The 24930-nt window shown below is 33.2% G+C and overlaps 1 long non-coding RNA gene across 11 annotated transcripts in view; it reads right to left on the bottom strand.

Moving 5' to 3' along the window:
- Positions 1-7830: 7830 nt before the first annotated feature.
- LOC120086867 (uncharacterized) overlaps positions 7831-24930 on the bottom strand; it is a 28377-nt gene continuing 11277 nt past the window's right edge. For 3 of the 11 annotated variants that reach the window (XR_016532453.1, XR_016532457.1, XR_016532454.1), the window contains one exon: positions 9273-19756. This is a non-coding gene — a long non-coding RNA (uncharacterized LOC120086867). Of the gene's footprint in view, positions 8411-9272; positions 20618-24930 lie in introns of those variants that run through there. The other 8 variants (XR_016532450.1, XR_016532451.1, XR_016532456.1 and 5 more) reach the window with 6 other exon arrangements.

The following is a 24930-nucleotide window of genomic DNA, read 5'->3' as shown; positions in this document are numbered from 1 at the left end:
GTTATGTTTGGCAATCCGATCTAAAATTTCCTTGGCCTTATTATATGATTTATCCATAATGCCACATGTGGCGGCTGCATCTATTGCCATTTGGAAAGGCCGGTTTAATCCTCCATAGAACATTTCCATTTCTACAGTCAGAAGTAGTCCATGGTTAGGACAATTTTTGACCAACCCTTTAAATCTCTCTCATGCGATACTAAGTGTTTCAAATTCTCCTGGTTTGAAATTTATAATCCCCCGACACCTCCTTGCATTGACTTTGGGAGATAATTATTTCTGCATGAATTTCTCCACTAACTTAACCCATGTTGTTATTTCACTCGGCTCTAATAAGCTTGCCCATTTTTTGGCGTCATGACGGAATGAGTAAGAGAACAAGGATAGTCTGATAGCTTCTGACGTGATTTCAGGAATCATGAATGAATTGCAGGTTTCTAAGAAGTGTTTCGTGTGAACATAGGGATCCACCCCGCAGACACCTCCAAACTATCCTACTGTCTGCAACATTTGGAGAATGACAGATTTCATTTTGAAACTTGTCCCGTCAGGCATTAGGTAGATGATCCTAGGTGAGAAATCATACTCATGCATTGGACACGTGCTTTTTTTGCCATTAGGATCAGATTTAGTGCAGCATTAGCTAGCTGTTGAGCCAAGTTTTGATTAATTTGGTCGTCTGCCATTTGTTGTTGTTGTTTTTGTTGCTTTAACTTCAATGTCAATTCGATCTGTTTCTTCTTCTGAAGGTTCTTTCAACTTCAGAGTTGTACATGAGTTTAAGAGTGCTCTCTCTGCTCATGAAACGTCCACAAGTTCAGGCTCAACTTGTAATACTCTTTTGATTTATGTTTCTGCAAAAAGATACAAAAGCCAAATTCCCATTAGCTATGTTACTATCAGGCAGTGGTGCCAAAAAATTGTTCACTCATAATTTTGATTCCTAAATGTGCTTATGATGATGAATGTAAACAATGATGAATGATTATGATAACTGAAGATGGATGAAGGATTGATCTATCTCTTAGTATGAAAATAAGGCGATGCATTGGTGATAGATGCGTGCACACCTTGTTAGTGCGTATAAGTTCTCTTAAGTTAGACCCAAGTATAAATCTTACCTAAATTTCCTAGTAAGTTTAGGGTCGAAAAGGGACTCTATAATGTACTAATGCAAGGTTTGTTTTTGGATCTAACGCAAATGTTTCCTAATTAAATGAGAGATGTTTTATTTACGTAAAACTAATGATACACATGCAAGAAGAAAATAAGAGTTTATAAGGGAAAAAGGGATTTGTGGATGAATGGCTTTAAGTGTAAATTTATATGCATTGATTTTCTAGTAAAAATAGCAAGCCAATATGAGCACACTGGTAGTGGAATGAAGATGGTGTAGAGGTTTGTTTACAGTCTAAATATATGTGCAATGCGTTGGAAATTATGTTCTTTAGTACATGTTATGTTCAACATCTCTCAATGAAATGCCACACATGATCCTATCTCTAGGGTGCATGTGTTAGTTACAAAGAACATACGAAAGACATGAGCAATTCTATCTCTAAAATTACTTCACGCTCTGACTTGATGCGTTCAATAGTTAAACTAATCTCTCGAGTGACTTAACTACTTTATCACTTTAATCAACTGATCAGGAAGACTTACGCAAGAAATTTTATGCTCTCATCAAATCGGAAAGTTCACAAACAAAAACAAATTTGAAAGTAAACAAATGGAGAAATGATGAATGATTGAAAATAAGATTGAATTAATGATAATAATTGTTGATACAACAATCTTAGTTCAATGAAATAGAATGGTGAATAGAAATGTAAGATAAAAAGGAAGAAGTCAAGCTGCAGAGTTCAATCTCTTGTCCTTTTTGGTTTGTTTTTAATGTTTGCTATGACCAACTTGGTAAGGGAGTTGAAGAAGATATCTCTCTGGAGCTTCTCTTTGGTAACACCTCTTGATCAAAGGTGGAATGGTGGTCGTCCCTCCTGCTTCGTACTTGCAGATGACAAAAAGTTTCTAACTATTGGCTTCTTGTAAAAATTCTAACTGTCTAACCTCAAAATTGTCTAACTCTTGATTCTTCAAGTGACTTCCCCTTTTATAGGCAATCTCTGCAGCAACTTGGTGATTTCAGCATTAATTTTCATACCTTGGGATAGTTGCCTGCCACTTCTAATTTGCTCAACGCCTTCAGTCAGATGTCCATTCCTGAAAGTGATGATTTGACATGAAATGCATGAGCCAAATGTATCCTTGATGAGTCGAACAGTCTTGGAGGCATACTCCTTCCGTTGCCTTTGTCTGCAATGCTTAGTAAATTTCTCTGATTCCTATGTTAAAATGTGTTAGTGAAGCAACTTTTTACTTAAAGAATATTTCTGTATGAGTTTACTACATATGTAGAATTTTATGCATTTTCCTTTATGATGAGTATGTTTTACATTACTAAAGATCCTAATTATTCCAACTTTAAGAGAACAATAACTTATATTTCTACAAAGTTATCAATTACTAGATTTGATTTATTCTGATTCCATTTGATTTTGTTTGATTAAATTCTATTTGAATATCTTATTTTCAATAGGCGTTATTTGTCCATTTTTAATTTAATAAAGTAATGAATCTAATTGTTTAGTCATTTATGGGAAGAAAAATGTAATTTGTCATTCTAAATACCTTTTTTGTAGTAGGGATTATCTGTCCATGTTTAAATTTAACAAAGTAATGAATCTCACCGTTTAGTCATTTTTGCGAAGAAAAATATAATTAATCATTTAATTAAACACCTTATTGTAGTAGAGGTTATTTATCCATTTTTATATTAAATAAATTAATGAATCTAAGCGTTCAGTCGTTTCTGGGAAGAAATATGTAATTTGTTATTTTTAACTATCTTAGTTTTAGTAGGGATTATCTGTCCATTTTTAAATTTAATAAAGTAATGAATCTAACCGTTTAGTCATTTTTGCGAAGTGTAATTAGTCATTTAATTAAACATCATATTTTCAATAGAGGTTGTTTGTCCATTTTTTAATTTAATAAAGTAATGAATCTAATCGTTTAGTCATTTCTAGGAAAGAAAATGTAATTTTAAATATCTTATTTTTAATAGAGATTATTTGTCCATTTTTAAATTTAATAAAGTAACAGATCTGATCGTTTAGTCATTTTTGTGAAGAAAAATTTAATTAATCATTTAATTAAACCCTTATTTTTAGTAGAAGTTATCTCTCCATTTTTAAATTTAATATAAAGTAATGAATATAATTGTGTAGTCATTTTTGGAAAAAAAAAATCATTTTAAATATCTTATATTTAGTAAGGTTCTCGGTTCATTCTTAAATTTAATAAATTAAGGATCTAACTTTTTACGAAGAAAAATGTAATTAGTCATTTAATTAAATACCTTATTTCAATAGAGGTTATCTATCTATTTTTAAATTTAATAATGTAATGAATCTAATCGTTTAGTCTTTTTTTGGGAGGAAAAAAAAAAAGTAATTAGCCATTTTAAAAATGACTCTTTTCAAATATTGAAAAATGAACCATTTACTAAATATAACAAAATTTCAGAATCTATCAATTATATATATTGAAAGATAGATAGAAGTCTCATTGTCTATTAGTATCTATCATTGAAAGATTATGAAATTTTGCTATATTTTGTACATATTTTTAGCAGTATTGTCATTTAAAATATTTTCTCTTTTAAAAAATAGAATTTACAATGGGTGGCAAATCTAAATTATATAATTAGGGACGTGCATTTAACATATGAAAAATTGTAGATATAGCAAAATTCTCAAATTTAAATTTTTGTTTATTCTGGATTCCAATTTTGCCCTTTAACAAACTCACGCTTTTTGGTATATCAGTCAACTAATATACCACATCTAAAGTCTATCACTTCTGTATTTTTTTTCATTGATTTGTATATTTTTTGTATTTTTTGTTTGCAACAGTATATCAAGTGGATCGAGTGTCTATCAATAGTTAAGTGTGTATCAGCAATATATCAAGTATATCAGGCATATACTAGTAATATATCATATATCAAAAGTGTATCAAGTGTATCAATGAGATCAAGTTTATTTTTTATTCCTCGAATGTAATTTGATTAAAAAGTATAGTTTTTCAATAATGGAAATTTAATATTAATATATTAGTTTATTTAAATTTTAAGTTAGCATATTATGGTAAAAAAAAAATGGATCATTTTCGAATTAGTTAAAGTAACAAAAATCAATACAATTTTATTTCAAAATCCAGTAAGATTAAAATATCAAATTATTAAAACAATATATTAAAAAAATTATAATTTTAGTCAAGTTTCAAAAAAAAAAAAAATACTCTTCTAATTCTTTTAAGTTAAAATATCAAATTATTTAAACAATAGATTAAATAAAATTATAATTTTAGTAAAGATCTTTATTTTATTATTTTTTTAAAAATATTCTTCTAAATTTTTAGTTTATTTTAAACTTAACTATATTAAAATAATTAAGATAATAAATTTAAACTAATCTAAAATCTAGCTAGTGATTAAAAACAAAAAAAGTATTTCACAAACTAAATATTTATAAATTTACATTTCATTATCAGACTACTTACTCCAAACAGCTTCTTAAACCCATACTTCCAAAATATGCACTCCAAATACAGGTTTTGCAAATCCAGATTACCTAATCCTCGGACTTAACATTTTCAAGTTTAAAATTCCAAACCTATCTGGAAAATGCCCCTAAGAAGTTTCGAGTCCTTAGCCCATATTTTTTACACCTCGCCCATCATTATAATAGTCTAGATACAATGTGAATTAGTCATTATATTCTGTTATTGTAATGTCATTGTTTCATAAATTTAATTTCACATTTCCCCCTCTCCCACCCCACCTTTTTTTGAAAATTTAATCTCAATTTCAATATTAGAATTGTTACTAGTGAATACCAACATTTTAAAATGATGATGTCCATAAAATTATCTAGATATCAAATTTACGATAATATTGATAAAAATATCGATAAATAGCTGAAGTCAATCGATATATCTAAAAAATTTATAAAAACAAAGAAGTTAACAAAAAATTAATTTTAATTTTTATACTTATTAAACAAGTTAATATCTTTTTTATTGGTAGTTCTCAAATATACCAAAATAAACCAAATTATTTACTAATATAGCAAAATGTCACTATCTACGTGATAGACAATGATAGACACTGATAGATATCTATTGTGTTAGTGCTAGACAGATCTATCATTGACACTGATAGATGTCTATCAGTATCTATTATTGTCTACCACTGATAGAATGATAAACAATGACATTTTGTTATATTTGAAAACATTTCAAGTAAGCTTGCCATTTAAAATAATTATCTTTATTATTTATATCATATTTACATTAGTACATTTTTTTTTCATAGAATTTCTTAAAATATAATAGAAATATCGATCCACCAGTATCAATATCGAATGTATTAAAATGAAAAAGCATCAATAAAAAATTTCATCTTTGGGCAAAATTTAATGCCATGGTAAAGTAAAGTCAAATATGTCAAACAACTCTCTCATTATAGTAATGGGTAGAGATGGATCAAGCCAAGTCCATGCAGTTTAAGATAAGATGGATATGGGCATACTGATATCAGTTATTATTCTTAAGTGGGTAGAGAGTGGCCACATTAATGAGATCTATTGCTAAATCAATGTCCATATTGCTTTTAGTTTGAACTATAATTATATTGCCAACAAGAGCGTAGCTCAATCGACATAACGTAACTTGATAAGTAAAATTTTTACAGATACAAAAAATGTCAAACTATTTATAGAAAGAGAAAAAAACATTTTTACAGATAGAAAAAATGTCAAATTATTTATAGAAAGAGAAAAAAAACACAAATAGATATTGATAAACTTCTATCAACGTCTATTACATAGTATCAATGATTGACTTTATCAGATTTTATCATATAGACACTAATAAATTTCTATTAGTTTCTATAAAAGAATTATTAAATTTTACTATTTTAGATAAATAGTTTTCTTTTCTTTTTTTTTTTTTTTTTAAATTTTCAAAGTATTGAACTAATATTAATTTCAAAATGTTAGAACGAGAATTGTATTTTTACAAAATCAATACCAATCTTCTCCATCACTTTTTCTGTTTCAATAATATCTCTTCTTACAAGAAATTTGAGTTTTAATATTGGTTGTAAAAATAAAAAAAATGGATATATAATTTAAACAATTTAACTTTTACCAAGAAGAGCGTAACTCAACTAGTATAGTATTTATATTACTAATATCGAAATTTAAGGTTCGATTTTCTGTCCCAAATTTTCATTACAATATCTTTAAAAAAAATAATATCTCTCTCTTTTTTTCTCTTGAAATTCTCCCACTCCTATTATAATGACTATTTTCTCTCACTTATATTCATTAAATGCGTTGTTGATCTTCTCCCATTATTTCTGCCCCTCTTTCTCTCTTACATTAATGAAGCTATGACTATATCCATATGTTTATCTCTCTTCCATTAATAAAGTTGTTTTGCATCCATGTATGGATCCTTCTTATTCTTAGTGCCATGCAGGGTTTTAAAGTTTTGACTATATGTCCATTGTCTTTTCATTGTGTTTATACATTAACATGAAATGTGGGGCCGAATCTAAAGTTGATAATCAAATAGTATGATCCAAAGAGAATGATCAATCCAATTATATTTTAAGATTATATGAAATCCACTAGTTGATATCGTTACCATTATAGTTACCGTTATCGTTATTGTTTACTATATGAAAAAAGTGTAAATCTATCATTTACTATTACCATGATCGTTATTGTTACTTTGATCCTAAATGATAATAATAACAATAATAATAAATGTGACAGATTCATAATTCTCAACAAAAATTATTTATTTTAATTTTTATTTCTATAAAATTGTGGCTTCGATATTTCTGTCAATATTGATGTTTAAAATCTTGGTGCAATAATAGTATTGAAATTTTTTCAAACTAGTTTACATTCCTCAACTACAACAAATACTCTTGATTTTTTTTTTCATTTATTTAAAATAACACTCTTACAATGTTATTCAAAACTTTTTTAAATGTTTCAAAATGATCCTTAAATAAAAACCATTTAAAACTTCAAACAAAAATAGAGACTTAAAACTATGTGACAATAACCTAAAACAATTTGGTGATCTAAATTTGTGTTTAGGACACAACCACATCATTCTATATCTCAATTTTCATTCAAAATCTTAAAAAACTTCTATTTTAAAGATACTTTTGGGATATTTACGAAAGTTTAAGGTAATATTGTCATTTATTCTTTAAATGAATAGTAAAGTTTAAGGATATATATATATATTTAATAATTTAAAGCTACCTTTAATGTTTGTAATATTAACCAAGAATTGATGGACGTGAAGCTTATTCCTTAAGATAATACATAATTTATTATGAGTCTATAGAAGGAGATAAACTAGTACTGCAGTCTAAGAATTTATTAATCTTATCCATGCATTTCAAAATCTTTTTTTTTTCTTTTTCTTTTTTTGCGTTTGGCACATTCTTTAATATTTGGAAGAATTGCTTACGTCAAATTTCATTTTTACATTTTTAGTATGTGGAAATGGTTTTTTTTTTTTTTTTTCCATAATTTCTTTATTACAAGATTTTCACCTCTGAAAGGAAGGTTATTTATCACACTATGTAACTTGGTATATACAACATTACTACTATTTCAAGGACATACAGAAAAACAATGATAAAAACATTAAAGGACAAAACATAATGTTTGGTAATCCAATTTGGTGATATACCACTTATGTCAGGAGGCAGTGTGCCTAGAAAAGATAATTTTACTAATATACAGTCAAACGATTACAACGTTGTACTTATTTATAAAAAAAAAAATACAGTGAACAAATATCCTAACTTAATAAATGATCACTTAAGCTCTCCAGAGTAGTGTGAGACTCTCTCTTAAATAAACATAGGTTCCCCCTAAGTGTGAGAATCTTAGTGAATATTGATACTGTATGTTTGGCCTAAGGAGTTAGGAAGTAGGAGTTGCGAACTTCACTCCTTATTTGGCTCAAGGAGTTTGTGGATCCCACTCTTCCTAAAAAGCATCAATTCCTTGACTTCATAACTCTGTAAAGCTCAGTATTCTACTCCTTGCCCCAAAAATCCCTTGTTCTTCTTAAGTATGAGACTCTCTCTCAACAAGAACGTTTATCTTTCCATCTTCAAATGAAGTGTCACACCCCCTCACAGATTATCCTCTTAACCTGGAAAGAGGTGTGAAAAAAACAAATGTCAACCCTCTCAAGACATCTATTGCCTATCCGTAACTTGTAACTTGTTTCCTTACTCTTGAAAGACCTAATAAACAAGTACGCATAAATATACATACATATATATATATATACACACACACACACACACACATACATATAACTCTTATTTAAAGCCTTGCAGGCAGTAGGCCCATTATACAACAATATTTACAATCATATTTATAGACAGGGGTTCCTTCCCGTCCCAACTAGTATGTACATGATTATAGGCACTACAAGAAAAATCACCTTTCTTGACGTTTGCAATTTTAAATACTTGATGTTATTATGAAAAAATGTCAAGAAATATGTGATTTTAAAGAAAAACGTCAAGAATTAATTTTAAAAAGGGGGGCTTGTGAAATTTTCTTAGAGAAATTCAGTACTTGACGTTTTAAAAATGTCAAGTTCAATTAATGGTTTCTTGACGTTTTAAAAACATCAAGAATACAGGGCAACGTTGCAATGCTAAAAAGTAGCGTTGCAACGCTACATATTTTGACGAGAAAATGAAAAACGCACGCGCTTCACGCACGTAATGTTGCAACACTATGGGTTTTGATGGGAAAATTGCGTGCCTCGCAAATAGCGTTGCAACGCTCTTTTAGTAGCGTTGGAACACTATCAGACAAAATTAAAAGAAATTCTAGTCGAGACAGTCGATTTTTTGCGTAATACACTCAAAATCTTCTTGGTTTTTCACATCCTTTTAATGCATCTTTATTATTCCATCAATCTTGAATGGATTCTTCCTTGAGGTAAGTAGATTTGAGGCATGAACTTTCAAAGTTAGGGCTTAATCTTGATTTTCTTGTTTAGATTGGGTTAATTCTTGATTTTCTTGGTTTGATTAGGCTCAATCTTGATTTTCATGTTTAGATTAGGCTTAATCTTGTTTAGATTAGGTCTAATTTTTTATTTTCTTGGTTTGATGCATGAAGTTTCAAAGTTAGGGCTTGATTTTCTTGGTTTGACGCATGAACTTTCAAAGTTAGGGCTTGATGTTTTTGGTTTGAGGCTTGAACTTTTAAAGTCAGGGTTTAATCTCTCATGTATATTCTTGAATCTCATAATAAACTCTTGTTTCATATTGTTCTTGAATGAGATTGAATTTTAGAGAACCTGCCAAAGTTAGGCTTGCCACTTTAATTCAATGCTTTGGCAAAGTTAGGGCTTTAATTTTAGAGAATTTGCAAAAACTTGCCACTTTTCTTTAATTCAATGCTTGCCAAAGTTAGATATGCCAATGTGTCTAATTTGTAAGGGCTTTATGAACTAAGTAATGCTTGGCCAAACTTCGGTTCAATTTTTAGTTATTGTAATTAATATATGTTTAGCACATTAGAGCACGTGCACACCTTGGGTTCAATTTTTTGAGGTTCGATTACACCTTGAGTTTAATTTTTTTAGATGTATTTGTCTTTGTTCTCTGATTTGTCGATGTTCTCTGATTTATCTTACTTTCTTGAGGTTGGAATATTGCAGAGCTAGAAATGACATGTTGTATGTATTGGGAACTTGTTTGTTTTCCACAACTTGTTTTTTTGAAGTTGATCATTGTTTATCATCTTTTCTTAATAGATTTACAATCATGGATAAATCATGGATGTACAAGAGTAGATTATCCAAAAATTATGAATTGGGTGTGGAAAACTTCATAAAATTTGGATTTTCTAATACAAATAGCTCCTATTTTCGTTATCCTTGTTTGAAATGTGGAATTATGAAAAGCATAGTAGCAAGGATATTAGAGAACATTTATATGTCAATGGGTTGATTAAAGTTATAAAATTTGGTTTTGGCATGGGGAAAAACTTCCTAACTCATCCTTTTGTGGAGAATCTTCTAAGTTTGACACCCAAATGTACGAAGAGACTAATGTTGAAAGTTTAAAAGAAATGGTTGAAGTTACTCACGAGGAATATTTAAGAGACCCGAATGGATTTGAGAAGTTGCTTAATGATGCTGAAAAAGCATTATACGAAGGGTGCAAAAAATACACTAAGTTGTCTACATTAGTCAAATTGTATAATTTAAAAGTTAGACATGGATGAAGTGATACTAGTTTTTCAGAACTACTCAAAACATAAAGGAAATTTTGCCCACTAGCAATGAGCTAACAAATTTAATGTATGAAGCAATGGAAACATTAGGTGCACTAGGAATGGAATATGAAAAGATTCATGCATGCCCTATTGATTTTTGTTTGTATAGAAAAGAATATACAGATGCAATTGAATGTCCTGAATGTGGTGAATCAAGGTGGAAAAAGGGGAAGAATACAATGAAAGGAAAAAACAAATACCTTCAAAAGTGATATGGTACTTTTCACCAATCCCGATTCAGAAGGCTTTTTAGAAGTATTGATTGTGCTAAAAACTTGACTTGGCACGTTGATGAAAGAATTGTAGATGGTAAGTTACGACATCTAGCAGACTCTCCGGATTGAAAGTTAGTAGACTCTAAATGGCAAGACTTTTGTTCTGAACCTAGGAATCTTCGTTTAGCATTGTCAGTCGATGGAGTAAATCCACATAGTACCTCAACTGTACTATATATCTTATCTTTCAACTCAGTAGGCACATGTTAAATGACTTTTTTTTACTGTTAAACGATTTTTTTTTTTACCGTTAAACGCCGATATATACATCTTGGAAACATGTGCCTACTGAGTTGAAAGATAAGAAATATAGTACAGTTGAGGTATATATATTCAACTTTTTATCTTGATATTATTGTAGATATATATGTAATGTTTCACTAACTTTTCAATGTTTAGGCCACCTTTGTAATTGATAAAAGATCTAGGAAGAATGTTATGAAAGTTGTAGTGATAGCTTTTCGTTAGTTTAAGAATTGGTTAACAACAAAATACATTATGTCATTTAAAGATGAACCTCAACTTCTAATAAATCCAACTGAAAATTATTCATTTATTGATCAAAGTCATTGAGAAGAGTTTGTAAGATCGAGATCAGTGTGTAAAGTTTCAGGTATGAATGATGTTTTCATTTTAATTTTATAAATATTTGTCATGCCATTTCTACTAATAATCATTACGTTTGTATAGGAAAAAAGACAATTGCAACAAGAACGTCGATATAAGAATAAGTACAATCATCGAATTTCAAGGAAAGGTTATGCTAACCTTGTTGAGGAGATGGTAAGAATTTAGTATATGTTCTCACAATTCCTAAATTTATCACAATATCTATTTTTTTTCTTCATTTGAATGTAGAAGAAAGTGTCTTCAAATGAAAGTGATTTCAATCGAGCTAACCTGTGGAAGAAGGATCGAGTTAATAAGAAGGGAGAATATGACAATGAAGATGTTCAAGAAGTTGTTAATCGAATAGTAAAACATGTATTAAATTTACATGAAGTATATGACATATAGCTTAATTATATTAAATTTCATCTCAAAGAATAATATAAATCCATTGTGCCACAAACATCACTCTCCTAATGATGTCTTTGTTGGGGTTGATACCCTAAAGTCTCGTGTCCTGTAGTTTGTAAACTGATTGTATGAATGCTTGTGTTGTATAATATATGATATTTACTTCTTGTTTTTTGCTCAGTTTTATGTTTTATTTGCTTTACCACAAACCAATAAACATAAAATCCCCGGTTATTTGTATGTAACTTAAGCATGTATTTGGTGACATATAAGTGGATCATGTCTTGAGTGATAACCAAAATGATCTGTAGTATATAGATATAGGGGAAAAACCTTATCCTGGTAACGCTACGGATGTGGCCCGCTTTGTAGAATGGTTACAAGTGTTGTGACTTGTCACAGATGTTCTGATCTTGATCATTCATGTAGGGGACATGCAAGCAGGGGCGTCCTATATAAAGTGTTTGTATAAGACCTGACCACGAAGTGTTAACGTCTCGTTATATGACACTGTTCATGACAGAGACTTCACTTCACTAGGATAGCCATAGGTAACATGACCTCAATCTTGAGTGAGTTGGGAACGCCTGCAATTGAGGGCGGTCCTTTGATTTGTATGGGTGCGAGTAGCCAGGTCGCCGATTTAAACCTACTATTTTGGGGATTCTTTTGATTTGGGAGCTGGGAACTAAGCTACACAAGATGGAATTCACTCCTTCCCCAAAGCAGGGGCAAGTAGATAGATAGCTCCATTAAGGGCTGATTCCAGGGCTTGAACGATGTGGCACCACACACCTTCTCTTGGCTCGAGAGGTGTTCACACATAGTTGGACTATGTTGTATTGTTCATTAGAGGAATTAGTGGTACTTAAGGAGTGAGATTTAACTACAGGGAAAAACGGTAAATTGGCCCAACTGTACTTACGGGCTTCTGTGAAGGGTCATCGTACTCATGATTGGTTATATCCAATGGACACAGAAATATATCCGTGGTAAGAAAAGTTTGGTTGTTGGTCTTTAGTAGAATGCCTGATAGTTAATGGATGGTGGATCTCGTGGCTAAAGAGTTTAGTCAGCTATTCACGTACCGTTGAAGCTTCGAGCCACAAGTCCATTAGGTCCTCTGGGTAGCTTGGATAAAGTGGATAATCAGTATTTGGGTCAATTTGAAATGTTCAAATTGACAAGAGAAAGTTCAATTATATATGATATAATTGACTAAGTGTATGAGATACATTATTTTTGGAGGAAATTAGATATAAATATGATTTATATCAAGTGGAGGAGAAATTTCTATAGTAGATATGTGATATCAAACTATAGGGTAAGAATATAATATGATTATATTCATTAATTATTAAATTGATTAATTATATGATAATTGGCCGAAAACATCTCCTCGGTCGTGCGTTAGTGGGAGCAGCCGCATTCGGTTATGGTAACCGATGAATAAAATGAAAATTTTTTTCATTTAGCAAAAAGTTCAAAAATTCACAATCGTTGTGAAAACGTAACTATCGCCTAGTTTGAGAGCCTATGTGATAGTCACTCATCATCTAAACGATCGCACATCAGCCCCTAAAGGATCGCACGCTAGTCCTAAACGATCGCTTAACTTTCATAAACGATCGCATAGCGTGCCGCGTTTTCTAAAGGATCGTCTACCATTTATTAAACAACTGCTTAGTAAAACCTACACGATCGTGTAGCTTCTTCTAAATGATAAGTACCACAACTATACGATAGCTCCACAACTATACGATAGCTCTTTCTCTCCCACTTGTTTATCATCTACATGATATGTCTTTTCTCCGACCTCTACCAAGGGCTCCAAGACATGATCCATTTGATTCTCACTCCGAGAATACCAAGGGCTCCAACTTGTGGTGTCGTCCTCGATGTTCACTTGTTCGTGACTATTCGTGTTGCTGCCATTCGTGTAGATGATCGTGCTGCTGCAACCGACTGGTTTGCTGGACGATAGAGTTCGAGTAGAAGTTCTTCCGCTGCTTCTGAGTTCTACGTTTGAAGAGGGTTTTCAACTTGTATGAGAACTCCTTCCCTTGTATTTTATTGTTCGAAGCATGTCGTTAATTAGTGTTAATTTGCATAACTGTCTGTTGGAATATATGTGTTGTATTTTGGTCACGATGAAATCGGAAAGATCCGAATGCACTCATGGATGCTCTTCGTTAAGAGTTCCTTCAGTCTTAACACAAGCTTTGGGTACTCAAGAAAGACACGGGCGTGTGCGTGGAGTTGGCGATTTTGTTACTCCAACGACTTACTTTTATATAATGAAACAAAAATTAAAACATGGGAAGGATGAAAACAACGAAATTGTAAGTGAGAATGAAGCACTTCTTCAACGTGTTAGAGAATTAGAAGCTCGTCTTCAAATATCATATTCTACTGCATTTTCTTGACATGGAAGTTGCTCTAGGAAATTTTTAGCAGATCAGATCAAATCTCAAGGTAAACCAAAAGGCAAGATGAAGACTGCATATGAAAATAAACAAAAAGAGAAGTATTAAGGTGGAGGAGATTAAGTCCCCTGAGAAATGAAGAGACAAGATAAAAGGGAATGTAAAATCAATTAAGTTCATCAAATGTCTAATTTTTCTTATTTATATACTTTTATTGCTATGATTTTGCTGCATTAGGAGAAATCTTCAATGGAAATGACTAAGAAAAAAGAAGTTAATTACTCAACATCGATCTTTTGGTATCTTTGAAATCCATTCTTAGATATGTTAAGAAGGTGATGGCCAAAGTGTTGGGGTTGATGCCCTAAAGTTTTATTTCCTATAGTTTGTAAACAGTTTGTACGAACGTTTATGTTGTATAATATATGATATTTTACTTCACATCTTGTTTTTTGCTCAGTTGCATGTTTTATTTGCTTTATCACAAACCAATAAACTTAAAATCTCTGGTCATCTGTATGTAACTTAAGCATGTATGGGGTGACATACAAATGGATCATGTCTTGAGTGATAACCAAAATGGTCTATAGTCAATGGATATAGGAGGGAAACTTTATCCTAGTAATGCTATGGATGCAGCCCGCTTAATGGAATGGTAACAAGTGTTGTGACTTGTCACAGATGGTCTGATCCTGATCATTCGTGTTGGGGACATGCGAGCGGGGGCGTCCTATACAAGGAGTTTGTCTAAGACCTGACCACGAAGTGTTAACGTCTCGTTATATAACACCGTTCATGATAGAAACTTCACTTCACTAGGATGACCATAGGTAACATGTCCTCAATCCTGAGTGAGTTGGGAACTTCTGCCATTGAGGGCAGTCCTTTGATTTGTATGGGTGCGAGTGGCCAGGTCGCCGATTCAAACCTACCATTTTGGGGATTCGTCTGATTTGAGAGTTGGGAACTCAACTACACAAGATGGAATTCACTCCTTCCCTGAGGCAGGGGTAAGTAGATAGATAGCTCCCTTAAGGGCTGATTCTAGGGCTTGAACGATGTGGTGCCACATACCTTCTCTTGGCTCGAGAGGTGTTCACACATAGTTGGACTATGTTGTATTGTTCATTAGAGAAATCAGTGGTACTTAAGAAGTAAGATGTAACTATAGGGGCAAAACGGTAATTTGGCCCAACTGTACTTACGAGCATCTGTGAAGGGTCATCGTACTCATGATTGGTTATATCCGATGGACACAGAAATATATCTATGGTAAGAAGAGTTTAGTTGTTGGTCTTTAGTGGAATGCCTGGCAGTTAATGGATAGCTAAAGAGTTTAGTCAGCTATTCACGGACTATTGGAGCTTTGAGCCACAGGTCCGTTAGGTCCCCTGGGTAGCTTGGATAAAGTCGAGAATCAGTATTTGGGTTAATTTGAAATGTTCAAATTGACAAGAGAAAGTTCAATTATATATGATATAATTGGACTGGTTAATTATATATGATATAATTGGCTAAATGTATGAGATACATTATTTTGGAGGAAATTAGATATAAATATGATTTATATAAAGTAGAAGAGAAATTACTATAGTAGATATGTGATATCAATCTATAGTGTATTGTAACTGAAGAATAAAAATGAAATTTTGTTTCATTTCGAAAAGGTTCGAAAAGTTCGAAAAAGGTTTTGCATTGGTGTGGAAACGTAAATGATCGCATAAGTCGAGAGCCTATACGATAGTAGCCCAGCGCCTAAACGATCGTTTACCTCGCGCCTAAACGATCGCACACTAATTCCTAAACGATTGTATAGTGTGTTGTGTTTGCTAAAAAATCATTTACTTTTTCCTAAGCGATCGTTCAGTAAAACCTACACGATCGTGTAGCTTCTTCCAAACGATAAGCATCTAGCTATGTGATAGCTTCCTATTCTCTCCCACTTGCTTATCGACTAAACGATTAGTTCTTTCTCCTACCTCTATCAAACTCACTAAAGACTACACTTTGGGTTCTCACTCCGAGAATACAAAGGGCTCCTTTCTATTGGTGTTGTCCCCGCTGTGTTTATTTGTTCGTGGTTGTTCGTATTGTTGTAGCCTATGCATTTGCTGGCCGTTTGTTGATCGGGTAGAGGTCTTCCGCTGCATTGTGTTCCTAAGCTTGAAGAGCATCTTCAACTGGTATGAGAACTCTTTCCTTTATTTTTAGTGTTCAAAGCATGCCGTTAATTACTGTATTTTTGCATAACTGTATGTTCGAATGTATATGGTTTATTTCGGTCACGGTGAAATTGGAAAGATCCGAACACGCTCATGGATGCTCTTCGTTTAGAGATCCTTCACAAAGAGTCTAGTATTTCTTTACAACTTCCAGTTGGACTTTTTGGCATCAGTCGAAAGAGTTGTGTTCTGCAAAAGGACATAATTAACTTTTGTAACATAGATGAAGTCAAGCCAATGACTTTGGTGGCTTACATGGCGTAAGTAATGTTATTACTTTTGTAGACTTTAGTTATGATGTTTCTTTCCAATTTTGGTCGTGAATATTTATGTTATAAATCTTTTGTACGTACTTGCACACATCCTTCATTGATTCAAAGGAAAGTTCACAATACATTTTCGTAGATCCATCTCTCATTTCCTCTAGACATAACTCTCAGGAAGTTAAAACTCGAAACCTGTGTAGTAGACTGATGGTCTTAGAAGCAAACAAAATAGTTCTTGCTCTTTTTAATACTGGGTGAGTTAAAACACGTTTTGTTTTGTTTTTATCAATTTCCATTAGTAATAAAAATACTAATTATATTTTATTAACTAGTTGTCATTTTGCACTACTTAGACTCAATGCATATGATGATACTGTGTAGTATAAATGCATACGCTGATACTGTGTAGTATAAATGCATACGATGATACTGTGTAGTATAAATGCATACGGTGATACTGTGTAGTATAAATGCATACGATGATACTGTGTACTACCTAGACTCAATGAGGACAACATCACGGGTAGATATAAGATATATAATTGACACGTAAGTTAACCTTTTTCATTTGTATTGTTTGTTTTAAAGTGTACTTTATTTTAGAATTTTTTGTTATTTCTTGACAAATAGGGTAATTGCGATGTTTCAATCTCAAAAGAATATTAAAAAAAGCCAAAAGAAAACCTTATGAAGAACAATAAAGGAAAGTATAAATAAACAATGACTATTTATTCATCATATTAAGTAGACATCTAGTGCGTAAGAATTACTTCATTCTTATTTATTGGTTTTTCTTTGTAGTGTACTCTAGAAGTTGGGAGCACCGAATGTGGATACTACGTCATGAGGTATATAAGGGACATTGTGACCAAAAGAAGCATGATCATCTCAGATTTGGTATGTTATCGTTATTTCGACATTTTAAATAACACAGGGAAAAATAGAATCTATTATAATATTTGGCTTTTATGTTTATAGATTGATACAAGGAATACATACTCTCACAAATCGAGTTAGAAGAGGTGCAGATAGAGTTGGCTGAATTTTTGGGTTGCTACATGTGATCGTGGTTGGTCATTTTGAATGCATTTGTTTCGGCTGATCAATTTTTGGATTTATTTCATATCCATATAGGTGTGATATCTTTTGGTATTGTTAAAATATGTGGGGGGGGGGGGGGGGAGGTTGATTAGTTTTGGATTGGTACAAATGATAGTTGTTATGTGGGTAGATGGATGGTTTTGATAGAAGTTTCAGAAATATATTTTTTGAAATTGTTCATATATGGTTGACTGTTGGAATTATGTTCCTTATATTATTTTGGAAGTGTCCATATGAGTTGACTGTTAGAATTATGTTCCTTAGGTTGTACTATTGACAATGTTAGAGAAATTAAGTTTTTATAAAGAGATATTGGTGGTTTTTGGTTGATATATAAGTTCGTCAATGCGTGTATATTATTTATTTCATTGATGAATGTATGTCATATATATACCAAATGTGGTTGTTGGATCAAATGATAGGATCAATTATAGGTAAAAACACCAACATCGTAGATTTTTCTAAAAAAAATCACAAGCAAATTTTTTGACCTTTTTTCCTTGTCAAGATTATAGATTTTCTTGAAATGTTTAACAGGTCAAGAACTCCTATATTCTGACATTTCAAACATGTCAAGTAGGATATATCTTGACATTTTTTCCTTGTCAAGATTATAGATATTCTTGACATGTTTAACAGGTAAAGAACTCCCATATTCTTTACATTTCTAACATGTCAAGTATGATATATCTGACATTTTTTCATTGTCAAGTTAACAAAATTTCTTAACATTTTTTTCCTTGTCAAGAATGCTCATATTCTTGACATTTCAAACATGTCAAGTGTCTGTGTTTCTTGACATTTTTTAAATGTCAAGCTAACAAAATTTCTTGACGTTTTTTCCTTGTAAAAAATGCTCATATTCTTGATATTTCAAACATGTCAAGTGTTGGGGGATAGTTTTGGATTGGTACAAGTGATAGTTGTTATATGGGTAGATGGATGGTTTTGATAGAAGTTTCGGAAATATATTTTTTGAAACTGTTCATATAGGGTTGACTGTTAGAATTATGTTCCTTATATTTTTTTTGGAAGTGTCCATATGAGTTGACTATTAGAATTATGTTCCTTAGGTTGTACTATTGACAATGTTAGAGAAGTTAAGTTTTTATAAAGAGATATTGGTGGTTTTTGGTTGATATATAAGCTTGTCAATGTGTGTATATTGTTTATTTCATTGATGAATGTATGTCATATATATACCAAATGTGGTTGTTGGATCACAATATAAGATCAATTATAGGTAAAAATGTCAACATCGTAGATTTTTCTAAAAAAATCACAAGAAAATTTTTTGACCTTTTTTCCTTGTCAAGATTATAGATTTTCTTGACATGTTTAACAGGTCAAGGACTCCTATATTCTTGACATTTCAAACATATCAAGTAGGATATATCTTGACGTTTTTCCTTGTCAAGATTATAGATATTCTTGATATATTTAACAGGTCAAGAACTCCTATATTCTTGACATTTCTAACATGTCAAGTAGGATATATCTGACGTTTTTTCATTGTCAAGTTAACAAAATTTCTTGACATTTTTTCTTTATCAAGAACGCTCATATTCTTGACATTTCAAACATGTCAAGTGTCTGTGTTTCTTGACATTTTTAAATGTTAAGCTAACAAAATTTCTTGATGTTTTTTCCTTGTAAAAAATGCTCATATTCTTGACATTTCAAACATGTCAAGTGTATGTGTTTCTTGACGTTTTTCAACTGTCAAGAATGGCTTTTCTTGATGTTTTTAAAACATCGAGAAAATCTACATTCTTGACACTGGCTTCGTTGACGTTTTTTAAAATGTAAAAGAAAAAGTTATTCTTGATATTTAAAAAAGTCAAGAAACACTGTTCTTGTAGTAGTGAAGGTAACAAAAAAATAATGTAAACCTAACAACTGTTGAGTTATCTGAGGTTTTTGGGATGTGTGGCAGACTGGTAGCTATAAGCTAGGCACTGGGAACACGTTCACTACCTGGAGAGAGAGAAAATTTTAAAACGTGAGCTAGGAGACCCAACGAGTGACTATTTAGATAAATAAGCATAATTTGAAATAAGAGAATCTGTTGTACCTCAAACAAACTTAACTTCAGGGTTTATGAAACATGCTTAAGATTTAATAGCTTAGCAAAACTGAATGTACAAGTAATAGGTTTCATGTCATCAGCCAGAAATAAAATTAAACTCTGAGTATAGTTTAGCATGCTTAAAACCTCATTATACATAACTTCAATAAAACTAGTACTTATAATCCTAAGTTGAGGTAGAGTAAGCTCGATACTTTCAACATCGACAACCTTAGCTGATGTAGAGAGTTCTCATACAAACAACATCAATAACTCTCATATGTGCACATAGAAATGCCCCCAAAAGGCTAAACACCCTTACACATGGCTCAAAGCCTATATGTGTGCCAAGGCGAGTCCCGAAGACCTATATGATGGATATTACTAAATTCCCTAGATACCTTTTTCTCCTTGAGTCTCAAGGTCTCGGATACCTTCATCTCCTTTAGTATCGGGGGTTTTAAAGCTAAGGCACATAAAAAACAATACTTGCAAATCCATTCTTAAGTACAAGCATTAGGAATAGGTATCTTTAAAAAAACATTAGACATCATGCTTGACTCATGCTAAGAAAGTTCATCTCATGAAATCATATTTAAACTCATGGCATTGATTAAGTAACTCATTTCAATAAAACTATGCTTTGAAAACATCTTTAGGAAAACTATGCTTTGAACATTCAAGTCTTTAGTTCTGAAAAAGTACATTGTCACTCACAGATACTTAGTTGGCTCTCAAAGGTTTGTAGGCTCTTCCAATCTCAGTTTGGCCTATAAAATAGATTAGCATCTCTTGGTTAATATTCTAGCCAATCCTTGAGCTAACGAGTTTTATATAAACTTTTACTCTTAGTTCCTTTTTCTAAACTTCTTACTAATCCCCACAACACATTTATTGTAACACCCAAACTCTCACAAGATTCTTGGAGTAAAGAAAAGAACTCAGAATTAAAGCCTTGAAGAGGCAAAGTTTAACTAAAGTATCTAAACTATGCCATGGAGAAAGAAAAACTTTTAAGTGTTGGAGGCATGGTGGTTTGAAGTAAAAAATTTGGCTAAGTGTCAAAACTATGCTATGAGAATAAGAGTTGGATCCATAGCATAGGAGAGAATGGAAATTGTGGCTAAGTTCAACTCATAATGAAGTTGAAGAAGTAAGTCATAGCTTAGGAGAGAAACCATAGTATAGTTCATAGCATAGTTAAGGAAACCCTAGAGGTACCATGTTGGTCGCATGATAAGTGCATCCTTAAGGTGACTTTGGATAGTTTTGGATGCATGGGGGATGTTGGAGAATATGCTATGAGTATAGAGAACTATGCTCTGAACCTAGAGTTGGCCTGAAAATGAAGGATAAAAAATTAGCTAAATGTTGGAGACAAAGTAAATGCCTAGCCCAAGGGAGAAGGAGGAGTTTGGACTAAGTACTAAGTATGTTAAAAGTAGGGGCTTGACTTGGGATGAGTTACCCTAAAGTTGGAAGCATAAGGAGAAGTGTAGAAGCCTTGGATGCATGCTTGGACAAAAACAAGCCAATTTGGATGCATGTTAGGGCAAGAAGAGCTATCTTGGGATATTTAGGGCTAGGTGAACACGTGGGTGAAGAAATGGCTAAGTATTGAACAACCATGCGTGGAACTATACACCACAAAGAGATAATATCAGGGTGGAACATATAGAGGATGAGTGGTGGATGCATAGGGTATTCAGGTTGAGAACTTAGCTAAATGTTGAATAACATATGACACTACAATTGGAGGAAACCCTAAAGAATTGGGTGTTGGACGCATAGTTAGAGTGTTGAGCACATAGAGGGCCATGTGGACACATACTTTGAGGTGAAGGGAAACAAAGAACACATGACCTTGTGGATTCCAATTTGGACTATATGGAACAAGATGGAAGCATGAGACAACCCCTTGGGAAAATAATTACACCTAGGAAGCCAATTGCCCTAGTTGGATGCATATTTAGGGAGGAAACAATAGGTTAGATGCATATCCTTGCCATGGGCCAAAGAATGAAGCTATGCTTCAAGAGGAAGACAAGTTGGTAGCATAGTTAGGAAATCATACAACAAAACTAAAGAACCATGCGTTGGAAACGCTGTATGGATACATGAGAGGTGAATTTGGACGTATATAAGAGGTTGGTGAGGCAACCATGCGCACAACATAAGCTACCATGCATTGTCTTGAGCAAACTTGGGGAACAAGGTCAGATTGACATCAAAATGGAGTACATGGCTGATAACGGGCAGAAATGCACGTTATTACAACACGAAGATATAAAAAAATGTGGGAATGTGACGGTAAAAACATGCAAAATTGTGTCCAAAAGTATTAAGTTGAGAACATTGCGATCGCATGCGCCTATCGCATTAATATAGCTAATTTACTTATTTTGTGCAGGAAAATGTGTTGGCACAAAGCAAATTGCGATCCAAGGAATTCGGCGCCTAAGTGCATTAGAAGATTGCGACCGTAAAGCTATGCGATCGTAAGCGCTCGCGAAAATCTGCTCAAGAAGGTGGCCGTATAAAGACGACACATCAAGGTGAAAGCTTAATAAATCATAATGGGACAAAAATCTGATGACGGTCGAATCTGAATTTAGTTGACACACCGTTAATGACACACTGTAGCAAGTACATTCAACTTTTCGGTGATTATTAATCGGCGCATCAGACAGAGATTTAATGACCTCCCATCATTGCAATCATTTGAGAGAAAAGCTTCTTCACCTTGAAGCTCTATAAATACCGAAGGCCGCCACTGTAAAACCAGTTCCAGTTGAGAGTTTTGGGAGCTCGTTATATACACAGTTTGCCATATACATAGAAGATAGATCATAGATAGCCGTTAGTTTATAATTCATATACTAGAAGGTGGAGGTGAGCGAAGAGAGAAGACGCTGAAAGATCATTCCTGGTTAGCACGAGAGACTGCCGAAAAGCGCTGCAAACGGAGAGAGGGCCGACTCTTGCGAAAACAAGAACATTCTTTTGGGTAGAGTAGAGTAAAACATAGTGTAAAAGCCTTGGGGAGCAAGACATTGCTATCGGGCTTCCTATCCCTACTTTCCATTGTCGTTTTGTATTCTAATTTTATTTATAAAATGGAATTTGTATCTCTACATCTATTCAATCTCTTCACATTGCACATGAGCAGCTAAATTTCTGAATGGGTTGAGAAGCATTCAGCTAGCATGACCTAAGATCTTCATTTTATGCGATCATCTTGTCTTATGTATGCGTCCTTCATCCTTTAGAGATACTTGAGAGGGTAGTCTAAAGAAAGAACCTAGACTTGAGAGAGTTAGGTTAGAATCTAAGCTCGAGAGAGTCAGATTAGAACCGCATAAGCAAGAGATAGAGACTTAGAGATAAGTTCTGTTTGCTATCATGCATCGCATGCACCCTAAAAATAGGATATGATAGTATGCGGTCGCCTTGTGTATGTGTGTATCATCCATCATCGCATAAACAAGAATAGAGGCTTAGACATAAGTCCTATAGACATTATCGTATACATCGCATGCGTCCTAAAGTTAGGAACTATGGCATTTGCATTGAGAGATGACATGTTGTTGTGTGTGTGTAGCATGATCGCTTAACTTGAACGCAATCTTAAGAAGTGTTAGCTAAATCCCTTCTCAACCCGTTCCCCGCATACTCATTGTAACTTTCACTGTCATCAACTTTTTACTCAATTCCACCACATAGGATTTATACTTTAAACCACATACCAACAAACTTATTATTTTTTTCACCGTAAATGAATCAAAATTTACCGTTGGATATTGTCTCAATAGTCCCTGTGTTCGACCCTGGACTTACCAAGAAACCTAGTAAGGTTTATACTTGGATTTTACTAGGAAAACTTGCATGTGAAATGCATAGTTCATCACCATAATTTCATACCATTATTTCATCACATTCACAAGCCATCAAGTTTTTGGCGTCGTTGGCGGGGACTACGACAGTACATATTGCACTAACAGTAACTTTTTGATTCTTTTTTTGCAGCTTTCAACCTCTGTGCATTGCTTCTTCTTTGGTAAGGGAAGAAGCGAGAGTCGTATGAGCGAAGGACAAGTTCTTGAGCCCAATTACGACCCAGAGATTGAGAGAACATTCCGAAGAAGAAGAAGAAAAAATCGCCGACAACAACAAGAGAGAAATCCCAACATGGCGGAGCAACTGGAAGATAGAGTTCCAAACGCAAATATCATGGAAAACCCCATTCTCCTGGCGAACGATCGCAATAGAACCATCCAGGACTATGCGTCACCCAACCTTTATGATTTCTCACCAAGAATCATGAGGCCAGCCTTGAACAGACCGAGGTTCGAGATGAAGCCAGTTATGCTGCAGATGATTCAAACGGTTGGACAGTTTGGTGGAAGGCATGGCGAGCATCCGCACGCCTATCTCTAGAGTTTTAATGAAATCTGCAAAACTTTTGTGTTCCCAAACATCTCAGCTGAGGAGGTTCGACTAACGTTGTTTCCATTTTTGCTATGTGACCAAGCAAGAAAATGAGCCTATTCTCTTGAACCATGGGAGATAACATCTTGGGAACAAGTAGTAGAGAAATTCTTGAAGAAGTACTCCCCCTCCCCCCCCCCCCCCCCCCCCCCCCCCCGATAGAGAACGCAAGAAGGACGAAGTTGATTACAAATTTTGAACAAGATATTAACGAATCGCATAACTTGAACGCAATCTTAGGAAGTGTTAGCTAAATCCCTTCTCAACCCGTTCCCCGCATACTCATTGTAAATTTCACTGTCATCAACTTTTTACTCAATTCCACCACATAGGATTTATACTTTAAACCACATACCAACCAACTTATTGTTTTTGTCACCACAAAGGAATCAAAATTTACCGTCGCTTATTGTCTCAGTAGTCCCTGTGTTCGACCCTGGACTTACCAGGAAACCTAGTAAGATTTATACTTGGATTTTACTAGGAAAACTTGCATGTGAAATGCAGAGTTCATCACCACAATTTCATACCATTATTTCATCACATTCACAAGCCATCAAGTTTTTGGCGTCGTTGCCGGGGACTACGACAGTAC

This window comes from Benincasa hispida, chromosome 9, assembly GCF_027475165.1.
Source record: "Benincasa hispida cultivar pf3 chromosome 9, pf3_genome.v1.1, whole genome shotgun sequence".
Lineage (NCBI taxonomy): Eukaryota > Viridiplantae > Streptophyta > Magnoliopsida > Cucurbitales > Cucurbitaceae > Benincasa > Benincasa hispida.
Note: the sequence above shows the minus strand (reverse complement) of the source record. Positions and strands in the feature narration are given on the sequence as shown.